Below are 16,769 nucleotides of genomic sequence, written 5' to 3' on the forward strand. Positions count from 1 at the left end.
TACTCATCTTTATCCATCTCGCAAGAACGCTAACTTTGTTGATCTTTCATGTGAATTTCTCACGACTAGACACGATTCAATTTTCGGACGGGTTTCCCTAGCGAGTGTCGAGGCCTGTTTATATGATCGTGAAAATATCGAACTGGAAAAAGTTAGGGAGTTTCTTACGCCATCTATGATTCGCTACGGCGATTTCTATAAATTAGTACATTCAATTTAATCCTCGATAGTAATGCAGCCAATATAAATAGTATGCATATGTAGCTATAGAAACTACATTCGCTAAACTCTTGAAAGAAAGTCTGTCACCCTCCTATGAAAACTGTTGGCAGCAATAGGCTCCAACTTGATGTAAATGGATACACATTTTTATTATTTTTTGAAGTATTCCTTATTCTATAATTATCAAAAATGCAAGAAGATATTTCACATGGAAATTGTTTTATTTAATAGGGAAACGTAATATTAGGGCGAGCTTGTAAGCCAGGGATGATGAAATCTCGCGTTTTCAGGTGTTTCAATCTCAAGATGTTTGGAACCGTTGGCATACACACCATAGAGATGAGGGCTTCACTTATGACAACTTTAAAAGTGTTGACGCTTCCTCTTTCCGTAGCCGAGAATAACGAAAGCCAGGCGTGTGTTACAGGCGTTCGAACTTCACATTTTCTTGCAGCAGAAACTAAATATCTCGAATTCTTTTTTAAAGTCTTAGTCTAGTTCTAGTAACACCTTACAATTAAGTATAGCTCCAACAACTCAGGGCATCGTTAGTAATATTAATGGAAAGTTTTTAGTGGATAGTATTAGTAGAAATTTAGTGGAAAGTGAGAAAGAGAGTGAGTGATGATCGAGCAATTGCAGGTATTGGTTTATTCTTGGTTATTGGTTTATTATTAATTCATTTTGGAAATCTATATATCGCAAAATATCATCAGCTAAACGGAGAAAAATAGCAAATCGTTGTTGTCGATAGATTAATATGCAATAGATCAATTTCTTTTAGTGTCAACCAAGTATGTTTCCCAGATAATGTGAGAAGAGCAAAATGCTCTTGCAATGCATCCGCTTTCATTAAGTCTTCGTTTTTTCGAAAATACTTGTGTTTTTCCTGTGCTCACGATATGATACCACCATATATGTTGTAAATATATAACACAATCACAGTATACTTAAAAGAAAAGGAAAAGTAAAAAAATTAATAAAAAATGTAAAAGAGTATTAAAAAATAAAGGGTATTTAAAAGTATAATCTTTTGTAAATAAACAAATTGTTACTACCAATTCGCGGAAAGACGCGGTCGCGAGGAAAACGTGTCAGCGAGAGGCGTAAATTCTCGTTACGATTCGTATAATCGACGCCGCGAATTAGTCGTCCCCCTGTTTCGGTTAAGATAACAGAGGTAGTTTAATGAATTTAACACTGTATTAACAGGTTCATATAGCTTGTATATGTGTTTTTTTATATAGGTTGGGGTTGATATTCATGCTGATTCACACGGATCAATTATCACACCTTTTATTTCTGTTTCTTATAAAAAACGGCTAATCACACAGGATGCGTCTAAGCAATTAGCGCGTGATCGACTCCTAAGACAAAGGAGCGTCATTAGGAGTCGTACCAACTTAGCTTTTAGTAACCAGCGGTCATACCAACTTAACATTTCTTAACACTCCCCTTTCATCGCTAGTTTCTACAAGCCCCATAGGTTTGGTAAAATATGGAGTTTTAACTCTATTTAACCCTTTGGTGAGAATGTCGGCAACATTCTCAGAACTAGATACATAGATATAATCTAGTATCCCTTTCGACACGCAGTTCTTAACATAAAAGTAACGCATTTGGACATGCTTCGAACTCTCGGCAACTACTTCATCCTTGGGCCATGAAATAGCTCCAATGTTGTCACAGAAAATTTTGCATGGACGCGGACAATATGACGATTGACCTAACTCCCTTAACAGGACATCCACACAGTCTCTCTAGATGCTTCTTGCATCGCTACGAACTCCGCTTCGCATGTGGATTGAGATATGATTGGTTGCTTCTTTGACAACCAAGATACTGCTCCACCAGCAAGTATGAAGACATACCCGCTTCTAGATTTCCTATCTATTGCACAGTCTGTAAAATCGCAATCACAAAACACCTTCAAAGATTGTCCTGTCCTTTGGTATACTAGCTTTAAGTCTTTGGTTTTCAACAGGTACCTAAAAATACCTCTCACTGCATTCTAATCAGACACCGTCGGATTCGCACATCTTTGGCTTAACTTTCCTGTTGCACACGCGACATCAGGACGGCTTACAGTGGCGACGTACATTATATGCCCCACAGCCTGTTCGTACAACTTGTTGTCTACCGGTTCGTTATCCACAATGTCAAGGCCCGCCTCGCACTCCTTGGCTAGCGGTGTCGACACTCCAACTTCTTGAGTAACGTCAAACAGATCCAACATTTGACTTATCTGCACGGATTGCTCGAACACAACCGTGGTGCTGTTTGGCTTACTCAAGTGGACGGATAGGAATTGAGTATCGGTTCCTAACATCCTCACATCTAATTTCTCCTTAATTCTAATTTTAAACGCGTGAATCATAGCCTCTGTTCCAAACATAAGAATATCATCCACATACACAGCCACAATGAGATCTTTGGATGCATTCACATACATATACGGATCACTCACATATGAGTTCAGACTCATACCTCTCAAAATACAATTTATGTACTTAAACCACATTCTCCCTGCTTGCTTCAATCCATACAAACTCTTTTTGAGCTTACACACATACTGAGTCCTGTCCTTCCCTGGAGCCTTGTAGAACTCAGATTGTTCCATATATATGTCCTCATCCAAAGGACTGTTAAGATACGCACACTCCACATCAATGTGTTCGTAACACCACTCATTCTCCGCACACAGAGCAAGCAAAATCCTTAGTGTCCTACGCTTTACTATTGGACTAAAGGTCTCTGAATAATCTACTCCAGGCCTTTACCAGAATCCTCGAGCTACAAGCTTAGCTTTATGCCTATCAGGGTCTCTTTTCATGACTAATACCCACTTACAGTCTATTACGTTTCTGTCTAAAGGTCTTTTCACTATGTCCCACACATCCTTGTTCGCTAAATTTTCTAACTCCTTCGCAATTGCATCGGTCCACTTTTGAGCATCTGGCCCCTTCAGGGCATCGTGCACATTCACAGACTCACATGAACCTTGCTTCCTACAAACTGTCGCAACACGAGCACAACTATTGCACGTCTTTGGTTTGTGCAACCTCGCTGATCTCCTAGGTACGGTTAGTACACTCACAACCTCTTCCTGATTGTTTTCATTTGTTAGGTTGTCCAGAAAGTAGTCATTGTGTCCCTCATCGTTTTCACCGTCACTTTGAGTCTCTATATCACTTGTATTACCTCCTCCTTGAAGTTCGAAGTCTTCAACGTCCCATATCGATTCGGAGAATCTCTTTTTGATGTTCCTTGCGTCCACTTTCATGCTCTTATAGGGGAATACATTTTCCTCGAAGCTGACATGTTAAGAGATTATTACTTTTTTGGTCTTCGGTAGGTAGATTCTATATCCCTTGACTTGTCTGTCGTAACCTACAAATATCCCTTCATCCGCCCTGCTGTCGAATTTACCTTCACTTGGGCTTTTCAGGTACCAGACCCTGCATCCGAATACCCTTAGCTTGTTGATCTCCCCTTGGATGTCACATCCCTTACCTTTCCACAACTCTAGTGGGATCTTATCTCCGATAGCGGTGGATGGGCATAGTTTCCTAATGTGGCATGCAGTGTTCACAGCTTCTCCCCACAGGTAGTCAGGAAGTCCTGATTGGATTAGTAGGCATCTAGACATCTCAACCAGTGTCCTGTTTGCCCGTTTTGAAACTACATTTTGCTCAGGGTTCCTTGGAACAGTCTACCTGTGCAAAATACCTCTCTCCTTCAGATAGCTCTCAAAGTCAACTCCTGTATATTCTCCTCCATTATCGGTTTGGAGGGCACAAATTCTCGACTGATGTAAGGCTTCCACTTCCATCTGGTATTCCTTGAAACACTTGAATACCTCGCTCTTCCTACTGATGATCCTAACGTACATGTACCTGGAGAAATCATTTATGAACGTTACAAAATAGTTACCTCCGCCTAACGACCTGCACTGAGCTCTGCCACTGACATCGCTGTGTACAATTTCTAGAGGACGTTGGCACATATGGTGGGCTGTCTTCGGAAATGGCACCCTTGTCATCATTACTTTCACGCAAACTCCGCATAGCTCGTTTTGTTTCTTGGATTCCTCCTTCACGCTCCCTATAGGAATCTTCCTCATTGCATTTCCATGCAAATGACCCAGTCTCTCGTGCTACGATATGGTACTCTTGTACGCCCTCGCCTCAATGACCTCAACGTCTCCGTCATCTTGGCTAGGTTCCTCCTGATCATGCTCCACAGACAGGCCTGCCATGTGGTCCTCAGCAAGTATCGTCTCCAGATAGTATACGTCGTCTCCAACCTTTGAGTTGAACACGACGTCTCCGTCGTCATGTATTCCAACGGCTTCATCCCTAGTACACACTGTGGTAATGCCCTTCTTCGCCAGTTGTCTGATCGAAATTAGATTTACGTCTAGCTTGGGCACCCACAGCCCGTCGGCTGTGTCCACGGGTAGCGTCCAGCCACCACAGGACTCAGTCATTTTTACGACGATTGTTCCCCTTCCCTTGACCTCCAGGTATCCCTTGCCGATCCTGATCTGTCTCGTCGCAGGCGTGAATTCCACGAATCGATGCCTGTCCGGGGTCATGTGATTTGAGGCACCTGAGTCAAGGTAGCTTATCATCTCCCTGCTCATGTGACTGATCGAAGACAAAGCCAGAGTCGATATAAGTCCCTTGGACCTCGACCTTTCTTCCGATGCTCTATCTCTCCTGTTGTTCTCCTGTCTCTTCTTCTCCCTTTGATTCCTCTCCTCTTTATCTCCCTTTTGGTCTTGGCATTCACGACCTTCTTGGTCACGACCTTCGCGCTCAGATCCTTGTCGATTCTCGTTGTTCTGAGATAAGTCGAGTAGTCTGGGTCCACCACGAGGCCGGCTAAAAGAAAACACGCCATAACGTGGTCTTCGATCTTTATGCCTACGCTGGATAATTTGTCGCATAGGTCTTGTATCCTTCCGCAGTACTCGGACACATCCATGCTAGGGGTCTTCTCCATTGTGCCTTGTTCTCGCATGCATAATACGATGTCCATCGACGTGGATCTCCCGTGGATATGTTCCAATGTCTTCCAGCACTCTCTCGCTGTTTTCAGGGTTCTAATATCCCCAAGGTACTCGCGGCGTACATGCCGGAAATGTACGCACGTGCTTTATTGTCCATCTTTATGCATTCTGCCTTCATCCTTTCCGCTGGCGTAAATCCTGGCTGTACAGCATCCCAGCAGCCCAGGAAAACCAACGAAGCTTCCGCCATCGTTCTCCAGTAATCGTAGTTTCCTTTCCTCAAGATCGGATTCATCTCCTTGTCCACATCGGCCATGCTTTCGTGGTCGGACATAGTGTACTTTCTCCTCGGATAATTTCACAGAAACTCAAAACTCGAAAAAAATATATATCTCTCCTGCTGCAGTTTACTGCCCTGGGCCCATAACCTGTTATTTTATATAGGTTGGGGTTGATATTCAAGCTGATTCACACGGATTGATTATCACACCTTTTATTTCTGTTTCTTATACAAAACGCCTAATCACACCGGATGCGTCTTAGCAATTAACGCGTGGTCGACTGCTAAGACAAAGGAGCGTTGTTAGAAGTCGTACCAACCTAGCTTTTAGTAATTAGCGGTCATACCAACTTAACATTTCCTAACAGTGTATTTAACAACAATGAATATAATAATAAAAGCGTCACAAATTATTTAGTGATAAATTCAGTTAATGTGTTACAGAAGTTCGACTCGACTTTGTGATATCTCTCGATATATTCATTAGGATTAGCGACTTTATCCATCAGACCTCGCGATGTATGCTGTTAGAATCTCCAAATGAGACTGCCTGCCCTTCGATCATTTCTTTGTCTTGCCGGGGAGACGACCCCCACTACGCTCGGGTCACGCCACCGTTCGCGCCTATGATCACGTATGCCACCTTCTTTGTGTAAATGAAATAACGGACTGACGACGTTACATCAGAAAAAATTCGAAGACCGAACGACTGTGACCTTGTCATGTAAAATAAAAAAAGGGGGTAACTCGAACGAAAAAAAAAAATGAAAGGTAACAAAAAACAAGAGAATTTATTTCTTATACTCTGAGTTTACACTGACTGCGATTTGGTTCTGAGCTCCAGCCGTGACTTTCCAAGACTGAAGTTCTTATAATTTGACTTTCGGTGGGATCTGTTTCTTCTTTGTTTGTCATCCCTCAATATTCCCACTACCCTGTAGGCGTACGTGACCGTTGTCACACTTCTAGGACATTCGGTGGAAGGACCGTTAGGATACAGATGACTCATTAGGCACTTCGGCGATATACATTGTCGCCAAGGCCGCCACATCTCTATCTCCGTCATCGGTCCATCGGATTTGAAGTATGCCGGTCGTGACATACCCCCCAGTTTAGATTGATCTTGGTCCTCTAAGATCGTAGTAGAATTGGTTGGATTTGTTTATAAATCGTAATTCCTATCCTGTGAATTTAAGACAACTAACCAAGGGTATTGTTACTAGTGCTAGGGTCAGCATTATCCTGGAAAAAGTACGTTTTCAATCGGTTACCATGTATCTTTTTCTTAATATTGTCGATAGATATAATGTAGTAAGGAGTTTTCACATCATTGATTCACGAGTTCGTTCGTGAGTGCCGAGGCGTGCAGACGTGTGTCCAGTGCCCGGCAAAGTCCACAAAGCAGCAGTGACCATCCAGTTGCTGCTGAGTGCCGAGACGTGCAGACGTGTGCCCAGTGCCCTGTGAAGTTCACAAAACTCCACGTGACGCCCATCTGTCGAAAGCGAATCCAACTAACCTAGCCAGGGGTTAACAGCCTCTCGACTAGTTCTTTCACACTGAATTAACTAGCTCGATGATGGCTCTATCATTTCCAACAGGCTCCCCGGAGCTAAATTATAACACCGCCATTTTTCCTCCCCCGTGGCAAGAGGGCAACACATCTATCCTGGTAAACGACCATCACACGAAAAAACGAAAGCTCGAACCAACCAAGACAAATGTAAACAAGAGTCAAACTAAACCATCAGCCAGCCAGGTGACCACCTACAATAGATTTTCAATACTGGAGTCCACGGAAGACTCCATGATTACAACCGAAAAGGTAAACAACCTCCATAATCAAAGAATTCCCCCTCCCCCACCGATATTCATAAACGACGTAATCGACATTCAGTCAATGATTAAGACTATCGAAAAAGAAATCAGCAAAGAGGACTACAAGTTAAAGATTAACAACAACCACGTGAAAATACTGCCGACCCACCCAGACGCCTATAGAAAGTTAACCAAGCTATTAAAAACATTAAACGCTAAATTCCACACATACCAGCTCAAACAAGAAAGACCATTTCGAGTGGTGCTACGCAACATCCATCACTCAGTTGATCTAGACGAACTAAAGTGCGAACTGTCAAACCACGGCCACGAAGTAACTAATATCAGCAACATTAAGCACAGAATCACAAAAAACCCACTATCCTTATTCTTTATAGACTTAAAACAAAAAACAAACAACAAAGAAATCTACAATATCAATCGGCTGATGAACTCCATAGTTAAGTTCGAGCCACCTCTTGTAAAGAAAGAAATAGTACAATGCAAAAGGTGCCAAAGGTACGGCCACACGCAGAAATACTGCAATCACAACTTCCGGTGCGTAAAATGTGCAGGTAATCACCCCACTGACCAATGCACTAAACCCCCGGAAACCCCCGCCAAGTGTATCCACTGTCAAGGAGAGCATCCTGCGAACTACAAAGGATGCTCAGCCTACAAATCGCTACATAATATAAGGTATCCAAAACTGAGACCCAAGGACACAAACATACAAGAACCTAAACCCCAAAAACTCACCTCACCAACAGTATCCTATGCGAAGGCAACGCAAGGAAACGTATACAACTCGAAAACACACAGTGTACACACAGAAAATAGAATTCCCACCCCACAAAGCACAGACAACTTTACCAGACTCGAAAAACTTATCGAGAAGCAAACTGAGCAAATTAACAACTTGCTGTCACTACTCACACTCTTCATGGACAAATTCATAAGCACAGAAGCAAAATAAAACCAATGCGAATAGCTCTGTGGAACGCCAACGGTCTAGCTCAGCACAAATCTGAGCTAGAACTATTCTTAAAACAACAGCAAATCGATGTGATGCTCATATCCGAAACCCATTTCACCGACAAAAACTACCTCAAAATACACGGCTTCAACTTCTACCACACCCGACACCCCAGCGGAAAGGCTCACGGCGGCACCGGAATCATAATCAAGTCAAACATCAAACACTACGAACTTCCACCATTCCAGAAAGACTACCTCCAAGCAACAAACGTAGCAATAGAAGACTGTCATGGTACAATCACCACCTCAGCTGTATACTGCCCTCCCAGACACTCCATCGCCAAAGAAGACTTCGACCACTTCCTGGACACCCTGGGCAACAGATGCATAGCCGGAGGAGACTACAACGCTAAACACACCCAATGGGGTAGCAGACTGGTTACAGTAAGAGGCAAAAACCTCCTCAACAGCATAATATCCAACAACCTCAACTACCTTACCACATACGAACCCACACACTGGCCCACCGACACAAACAAAATACCCGATCTCCTTGATTTCTTCATAACTAAAAATATCTCGCCAAGACACATCCTAATCAATTCCTCGGCTGATCTCTCCTCTGATCATTCCCCCGTGATAGTAACAGTCAGTTCAACTATCATCGAGAATACACCTAATGGCTCCATTCATAACCAACACACCAACTGGCAGCTCTTTAGAGAAGTCTTTACCCACACAACTTCAGCCTCAACCTCACTAAAAACCAATGACGAAATCGAAGCAGCCACGGAATACCTAAATGCGAGCATAATAAACGCTATCCGCGTCTCCACACCGGCAAAAACGTCCATCAGCAACCACGAATACCCCCAGTACATATTAAAAAAAATAGCAGAAAAACGTAGACTAAGAAGGATATGGCAGACCCATAGAACACCGGAGGACAAACGCAAACTAAACAACGCAACTAGAAAACTATCCAAAACCATAAAGAACTACAATAATGACCGTTTTCACAAATATCTCGCCAGCCTGTCCCCCACAGCCGACTCAAACTACTCACTATGGAAAGCCTCCAGGAAACTCACGCGCCCCCCACAAATAATACCTCCAATCCGCCGCCCGCAGGGTGGATGGGCGCGTAGCCCTATAGAAAAAGCCAACCTATTTGCCAAACACTTGACTGAAGTATTCCAACCCCATTCCTCCATAGCTGCAGCGGACGTCACCGAATACCTGCACACTCCCTTCCAAATGTCCCCTCCTATCCAACCCTTCACTTCTGCAGAGATCATAGAAGCTATCCGTCGCCTAAACCCCAAGAAAGCAGCAGGTCACGACCTAATAGGAAATAAAGCAATCAAGGAACTCCCCATAAAAGGGATTGCACTCATCGCATCAATATTTAACGCCATCCTCCGCCTTGAACACTTTCCTAAGGCGTGGAAAATCTCACTAATCACCCTCATCCCCAAACCCGGTAAACCAATATATGAAGCCAGCTCCTATCGCCCAATCAGTCTCTTACCTACCCTGTCTAAACTATTCGAGAGGCTGCTCACGAATCGTCTCCTTCCACTCCTAGAAGAATTGAAAACTCTCCCAGATCACCAATTCGGCTTCCGAAAACAACACTCAACAGTAGAGCAAATCCACCGCATAACCCACATGATCAGCCAAACCTTTGAAAAGAAAAAATACTGCTCAGCCGTATTCCTAGACATCCAACAGGCATTCGATAAAGTATGGCATGAAGGGCTACTCTACAAGCTTAAAAAAATCCTACCCCACCCATACTACTCCATCTTAAAATCCTACCTAACCAACAGACAATTCATAGTTAAATGTCTAGGCGCCACTTCCGCAACATTCCCAATAGAATCCGGCATACCGCAAGGTAGTGTCCTCGGACCCCTACTATTCTCCATCTACACTGCCGACTTACCCGTACCAAACGAGGTAACAATAGCAACATTTGCCGACGACACAGCACTATTAGCTACCCACGCAGACCCGGCAATTGCCTCATCCACTCTCCAGCGAAGTCTCGACTCCATGGAAAAGTGGTTCCAAAAATGGGGTTTTAAAATAAACGAAAAAAAATCCTCCCATGTAACCTTCACGCTCCGAAAACAAACCTGCCCCCAGGTCACCATTAACAACACAATAATCCCAAGCAAGGACTCCGTAAGATACCTGGGCATGACCCTGGACAGGAGGCTAACCTGGAAAAAACATATCTCGGAAAAAACAAAGCAACTAAAGGAAAAACTAAGAAAATTCTATTGGCTCACGGGCCGACGCTCCAAACTAAACATACAGAACAAAATAATCCTCTACAAGACCGTAATAAAACCTGTCTGGACCTACGGAATCCAACTATGGGGAACAGCAAGTAACTCCAACATTGAAATACTCCAACGCTTCCAATCGAAAACGCTAAGATCCCTACTAAATGCACCCTGGTATGTTACCAACGAAACAATCCACCGCGACCTCAAGATACCTACAGTCAAAGATGAAATACACAAGTCCAGAAGCAGATATAACACAAGAGTCAACAACCACCACAACCCACTAGTCACCCAACTACTGGACACGACGGACCAGATCCGCAGACTAAAAAGAAAATACCCTCTAGACTAAATCCTTAGTTTCTACTAGAACCAACAATATAAAACTATTATAATCCATGTCATTGTATCACGCCAAACTAAGTTACTGAAAATTCTCAACGAGAATTGATTGTAAATATTCTAATAAATAAAAAAAAAAAAAAAAAAAAAAAATCATTGATTCTATAGGGTCCTAACCATTCAATGTCCAACTTATCGCTTTTATGGTCATTGTGAATTAAAACAAAGTCTCCTTTCCTAAACACGGTCTGAGTTTTAACAATCTTTCTTTCTTGGTCTCGCTTGTAGCGTTGCTTATTTTGAATAAGTGTTTTGTGAGCTGTTTCCCAATATTTATTTAACTGTTTTTGCCAAAGTGAGTACATATCGTCATAGGTAAATGTAGGGAATTTGGATATTACGGAAGGTAAGTTCGCTTTTCGCCCAAAAGTCAATTCGAAGGAGGAGAATCCTGTTTCTTCATGTTTTGCGGTGTTGTATCCTAAACAAGTTGAATTAAGTACTTTGTCCCATTTTTTGTCATTGTCGTGTAATGCAGTACGAATTAAATCTTTAACCGAGGCATGTGTTCTTTCGAGGGATCCGTTACTCTGTGGGTGAAATGAAGTTGTTTTGACGTGTTTGATTTCAAAGGCCTCTTCAAATTTCATCATTAAATCGCTAACAAAATTTTGTCCTTGGTCTGTTAGAATCGTATTTGGTGCCGAAAATATGTAAATATAGTGCTCAATGAGCGCGTTAATTATAGATTCAGTTCGTTGCGTTTTAAGGGGAACAAGTATAGGATGATGGCTGCAAGCTGAAGGAGGAACTGGAGGCGATTCGCAAGAAGGCCCAAGAGGACTGGCAGAAGGAGTGGTGTTCTGTCGCGCAACACATCTGCACGCCATCCCGCGCGGCTTGCCAACCACCGGGCTACCTGCCGTCCTTCTAACACTCCAAAGGCCCAAGGACCCACGATAAAGTTGCAATTCTAGCTGCATTGTTCGCACACATGGTCTAAGCACATCTGTTTGCCAGAAGAGACTTTCTAATTCCAGAAGTATTTTCGGCCGGTTTTTAGAATTATGTGCTCTTAAGAATTACGAAGAAAGCGGAGATATACCTAACGAAAAATCTGAGTTTCCCTGTAGACAATGTCGCCTAGGACCCAAGTTGGTAGGAGTTTTCTTCCTCCTCTCTTCCTTCCTAACATTGGTCCCAACCAATCGACATCGCGGATTATTGCCCTCACTCTACTAACTAAAAATGTAAGCAACGAATCCGCGTTCTTCGTTCAAGGGGCACACCCATACCAAGCTTTCCTCCTTATTCACATTAGAATAAGCTTCAGAGTTTTCCATCGTCTCTCACGGTGACTAGAGTTCCTGCATTCCCTATAACTCTCACCGTTCCTATATCTCTCACATTTTTCCTACCACAGTCAAAGATCTAACGCCTAACTTCTAACATTAAGTCTCATACCGTGCTAAGTTATTAAGTGTTTATATCTATTCAATCGTGTATACTAAGTGTTGGAAATATAAATTTTAACTCTGTGAGCCACAGTGTTATCATACCTGAATCACCCCTATTATCTTAATCGAAATACGGGGATCGAACTATTCGTGGTGTCGATCATTCTAATCGTAACGGGAACTTACGACTCCCGTTGGCGCGTATTCTAACGACCGCCTCTCCCCGCGATAGCTCGAAAATACAAGTGGAACAACTACAAAAAGGAGAATATCACAAAGAAATTAATACCGAGTGCGCTGCTATTTACCAAAAAGAAGATGGACATCGATCACCACACCATGCAGCTACTAACCGGGCATGGGAGCTTCGGTGTCTATAGGAAGAGGATTGGCAAGGACAGCGACAGCAACTGTCTCGACTGTGGAGACCCTAACGACGATGCAGAGCACGCCCTCTTCGCGTACCCGAAGTGGACGGACAGAAGGATCGAGCTGGAGAACGCTCTTGGCGAGAAGATACGCGTGGACAATCTGATCGCCACGGTGACCGCCAAGAACGAGAGCTGGAATAAATTCAGGCAATTCTGAAAGACCGTCATGTGTCACAGGAGGGTGACAGCGAGGGCCTGGGAAGAGGCAAGGAGGAGAACGAGTGAAACAACAACTACGCGGAGCAATGAAGGCAAGAATACAAAACAACGAAAAACCGCAGAAGGAGATCAGCCCAGTATTCTGAACTGGCTGAGAAGATGACATGAGCAGTAACTGCCCGAAGAAGTAGATACAACGGGGCACGAAAGGACAACCCTGATGACTGCCGACAGGTTTTACCGGGGTTGTCTGCTCTCAAAGCGGAGGAAGAAGGAGGAGGGGTTTTTAGTGGGTATGGCAACGACACCCGACCGACTCCCACATAACCCAGTGACGCGGGTCACTGGGCATGCGTAATAGCATTTTCCCCTCCTCACGCGAAAAAAAAAAACGTAATAGTACATAACGTTATACGTTATTACGTAATAGTATATAACGTTATACGTTGTAACGTAATAGTACATAACGTTAACGTTATAACGCAATAGTACATAATGTTATAGGTTATAACGTAATAGTACATAACGTTACACGTTATAACGCAATAGTACATAACGTTATACGATCAAACGTTTTGGTACATAACGTTATATGTTGTAACGTAATAATATATAACGTTATACACCATGTAGTGACCCAATATAACGTTATACGTTATAACGTAATAGTACATAACGTTATACGTTATAACGCAATAGTACATAACGTTATAGGTTATAACGTAATAGTACATAACGTTACACGTTATAACGCAATAGTACATAACGTTATACGATGAAACGTTTTAGTACATAACGTTATACGTTATAACGCAATAGTACATAACGTTATACGATGAAACGTAATAGTACATAACGTTATACGTTGTAACGTAATAGTATATAACGTTATACGATGAAACGTAATAGTACATAACGTTATACGTTGTAACGTAATAGTATATAACGTTATACACCATATGGTGATCCAATATAACGTTATACGTTATAACGTAATAGTACATAACGGTATACCTTGTAGCGTAGTACTATATAACGTTATGCATCATATAGTGATCTAATATAACGTTATACGTTATAACGTAATAGTACATAACGTTATACATCATATAGTGATCCAACATAACGTTATACGCAGTAACGTAATACTATATAACTTTATACACCACATAGTGATCCAATATAACGTTATACGTTATAACGTAATAGTACATAACGGTATACCTTGTAGCGTAGTACTATATAACGTTATGCATCATATAGTGATCTAATATAACGTTATACGTTATAACGTAATAGTACATAACGTTATACATCATATAGTGATCCAATATAACGTTATACGTTATAACGCAATAGTATTTAACGTTATACATCATATAGTGATCCAACATAACGTTATACGCAGTACCGTAATACTATATAACTTTATACACCACATAGTGATCCAATATAACGTTATACGTTATAACGTAATAGTACATAACGGTATACCTTGTAGCGTAGTACTATATAGCGTTATGCATCATATAGTGATCTAATATAACGTTATACGTTATAACGTAATAGTACATGCGAGGGCCTGGGAAGAGGCAAGGAGGAGAACGAGTGAAACAACAACTACGCGGAGCAATGAAGGCAAGAATACAAAACAACGAAAAACCGCAGAAGGAGATCAGCCCAGTATTCTGAACTGTCTGAGAAGATGACATGAGCAGTAACTGCCCGAAGAAGTAGATACAACGGGGCACGAAAGGACAACCCTGATGACTGCCGTGTCACGTAAAAATAAAGAGAAATTTTATTAGGAAGGAGAACACTTTATTCTTATTTCGTTTATACAAGTATAAGACACTTCCGAACTCTAGCCGTGACCGTACGAGAGTGAGTCCCTACAAGCTTTTTACTTTCGGTCATCTGTTCTCTCATTACCCCCCACTACCCTGTAGGCGTACGTGACCGTTGTTACGCTTCTGAAACATTTTATGGTAGGACCGTTAGGCCATAAATGAATCCTTAGGTACTCTGCCCAATATGCATTGTCGCCAAGGTCACCATGTGTTCCTCTCGTCGGTGCATCGGGTGCGAAGTATGCCGACCGGGACACCATCCTGCCCGAGGTGTGTGTGTGTCCTGGTCTCTGATGTAATTTACGTTACATACCTCCCTCCTTAGATTGATTTTGGTCCTCTAAAATCTCAGTGTTTCTTCAGGATTGTTTTATGGAGGCTAATTGTCTAAAAGTGTGTTTTCTTCTTTGTCTTAATCGACAAGACAAAATAAAAACAAAGTGCATAACAGCTACTTATGGAGAAGGTGAAGACCGTCCTGGAAAATAAGGTTTAATACGATTACCATGTATTTTCCTAATCGAGTCATTCACCATTACTTCGTAATAAGGGGTTTTTACTTTTTCAATGGTGTATGGCCCTAGCCATTCAGTATCTAACTTGTGTTTTTTATGATCATTATGAACTAATATCAAATCTCCTTCTCTAAAAATGGATTGAGGTTTAATAATTTTTTTTCTTTGATCTCTTTGGTATCTTTGTTTACTCTTCATTAGAGTTTCCCTGGCTTTAAGTAGCTTGGCATCCCATTCTCGTTTCCTGAAGCTGACCTCATCAGCGTATGTTCTTTGCGGATTTTGGGATATGGTAGATGGGAGATTGGCTTTGTGTCCAAATGTTAGTTCAAAAGGGGTATATCCAGTGGCATCATGAACCATAGTGTTATATGCTAGACACACAAAATTTAGGTTTTGATCCCATTCTGTTTCATTATCGTTTTGTATAGCTTTTAACATGTCGGATATTACAGCATGTGTTCGTTCTAGGCTTCCGTTGGATTGTGGATGGAATGAGGTGGTTTTTATGTGTTTGATCCTAAATGCTTCTTCGTATCGTTGCATTATCTCGCTAATGAAACTTTGTCCTCTGTCAGTTAATATACGTTTCGGTGCGGAGAATATATAAATGTAATGATTCAGTAAAGCATTCCAGATTGATTGGGTCTGTTGTGTTTTTAGGGGCACAAGTATTAAATATTTGGTTAGTTCATCGTGTATAGAGAGAATGTATTGGTTTCCTATCTTGGTCTTTTTCAACGGGCCTATCACATCCATAGCGATTTTGTCGTTAGATTCTAACGGGGTGTCGGTTATCTGTGGTTCCTCCTTTTCTCTTATCCGAGTAGTCTTTGATGTTTGACATGTCGCGCAAGTTCCTATTCTGCCTTTTACTCTGTCTATTAGATGTGGGATATCATATTTGCCTCGGATTCTGTCGTACGTCTTTTGTATTCCGGGATGTCCTACCAAGTCATGATTTTCTTTTAGTACTTGTTCTATTTCCTCTTCGCTTAAACTCTGTATTGGTTCGTAAGCAAATTCTATGTCGTCGCGTTGGTCATTGAAAAATAAAAGAAATCTTTTTATGTGTGCTTTGTCTTGTGCGTTTAAGTTATTGTCTCCTATTCCTATCTTTCTATTTGTTTTAAGTATGTCTGATATTTTCTGTAACCATACGGTTTCGTCATATGGGCCCAGATATGGTTTTGTTAATTGGAAAAAGTTGTCTTTGTTAGATGTTAGTTTCAATAATTTTGGTATTTCTTCTGATTTTTCCCAGTCTCTGAATTGTCTTAATAAAACGTCAGTTTGTGTTATCGCGTGTACTCTGGATAGGGTGTCAGCGGCTACGTTTTCCTTTCCTTTTACGTACTCTATATCGTATTCGTATTCCTCTAATCTCAATCTCCATCGAATCAATC

Source organism: Bombus terrestris, chromosome 5, assembly GCF_910591885.1.
Source record: "Bombus terrestris chromosome 5, iyBomTerr1.2, whole genome shotgun sequence".
Classification (NCBI taxonomy): Eukaryota; Metazoa; Arthropoda; class Insecta; order Hymenoptera; family Apidae; genus Bombus; species Bombus terrestris.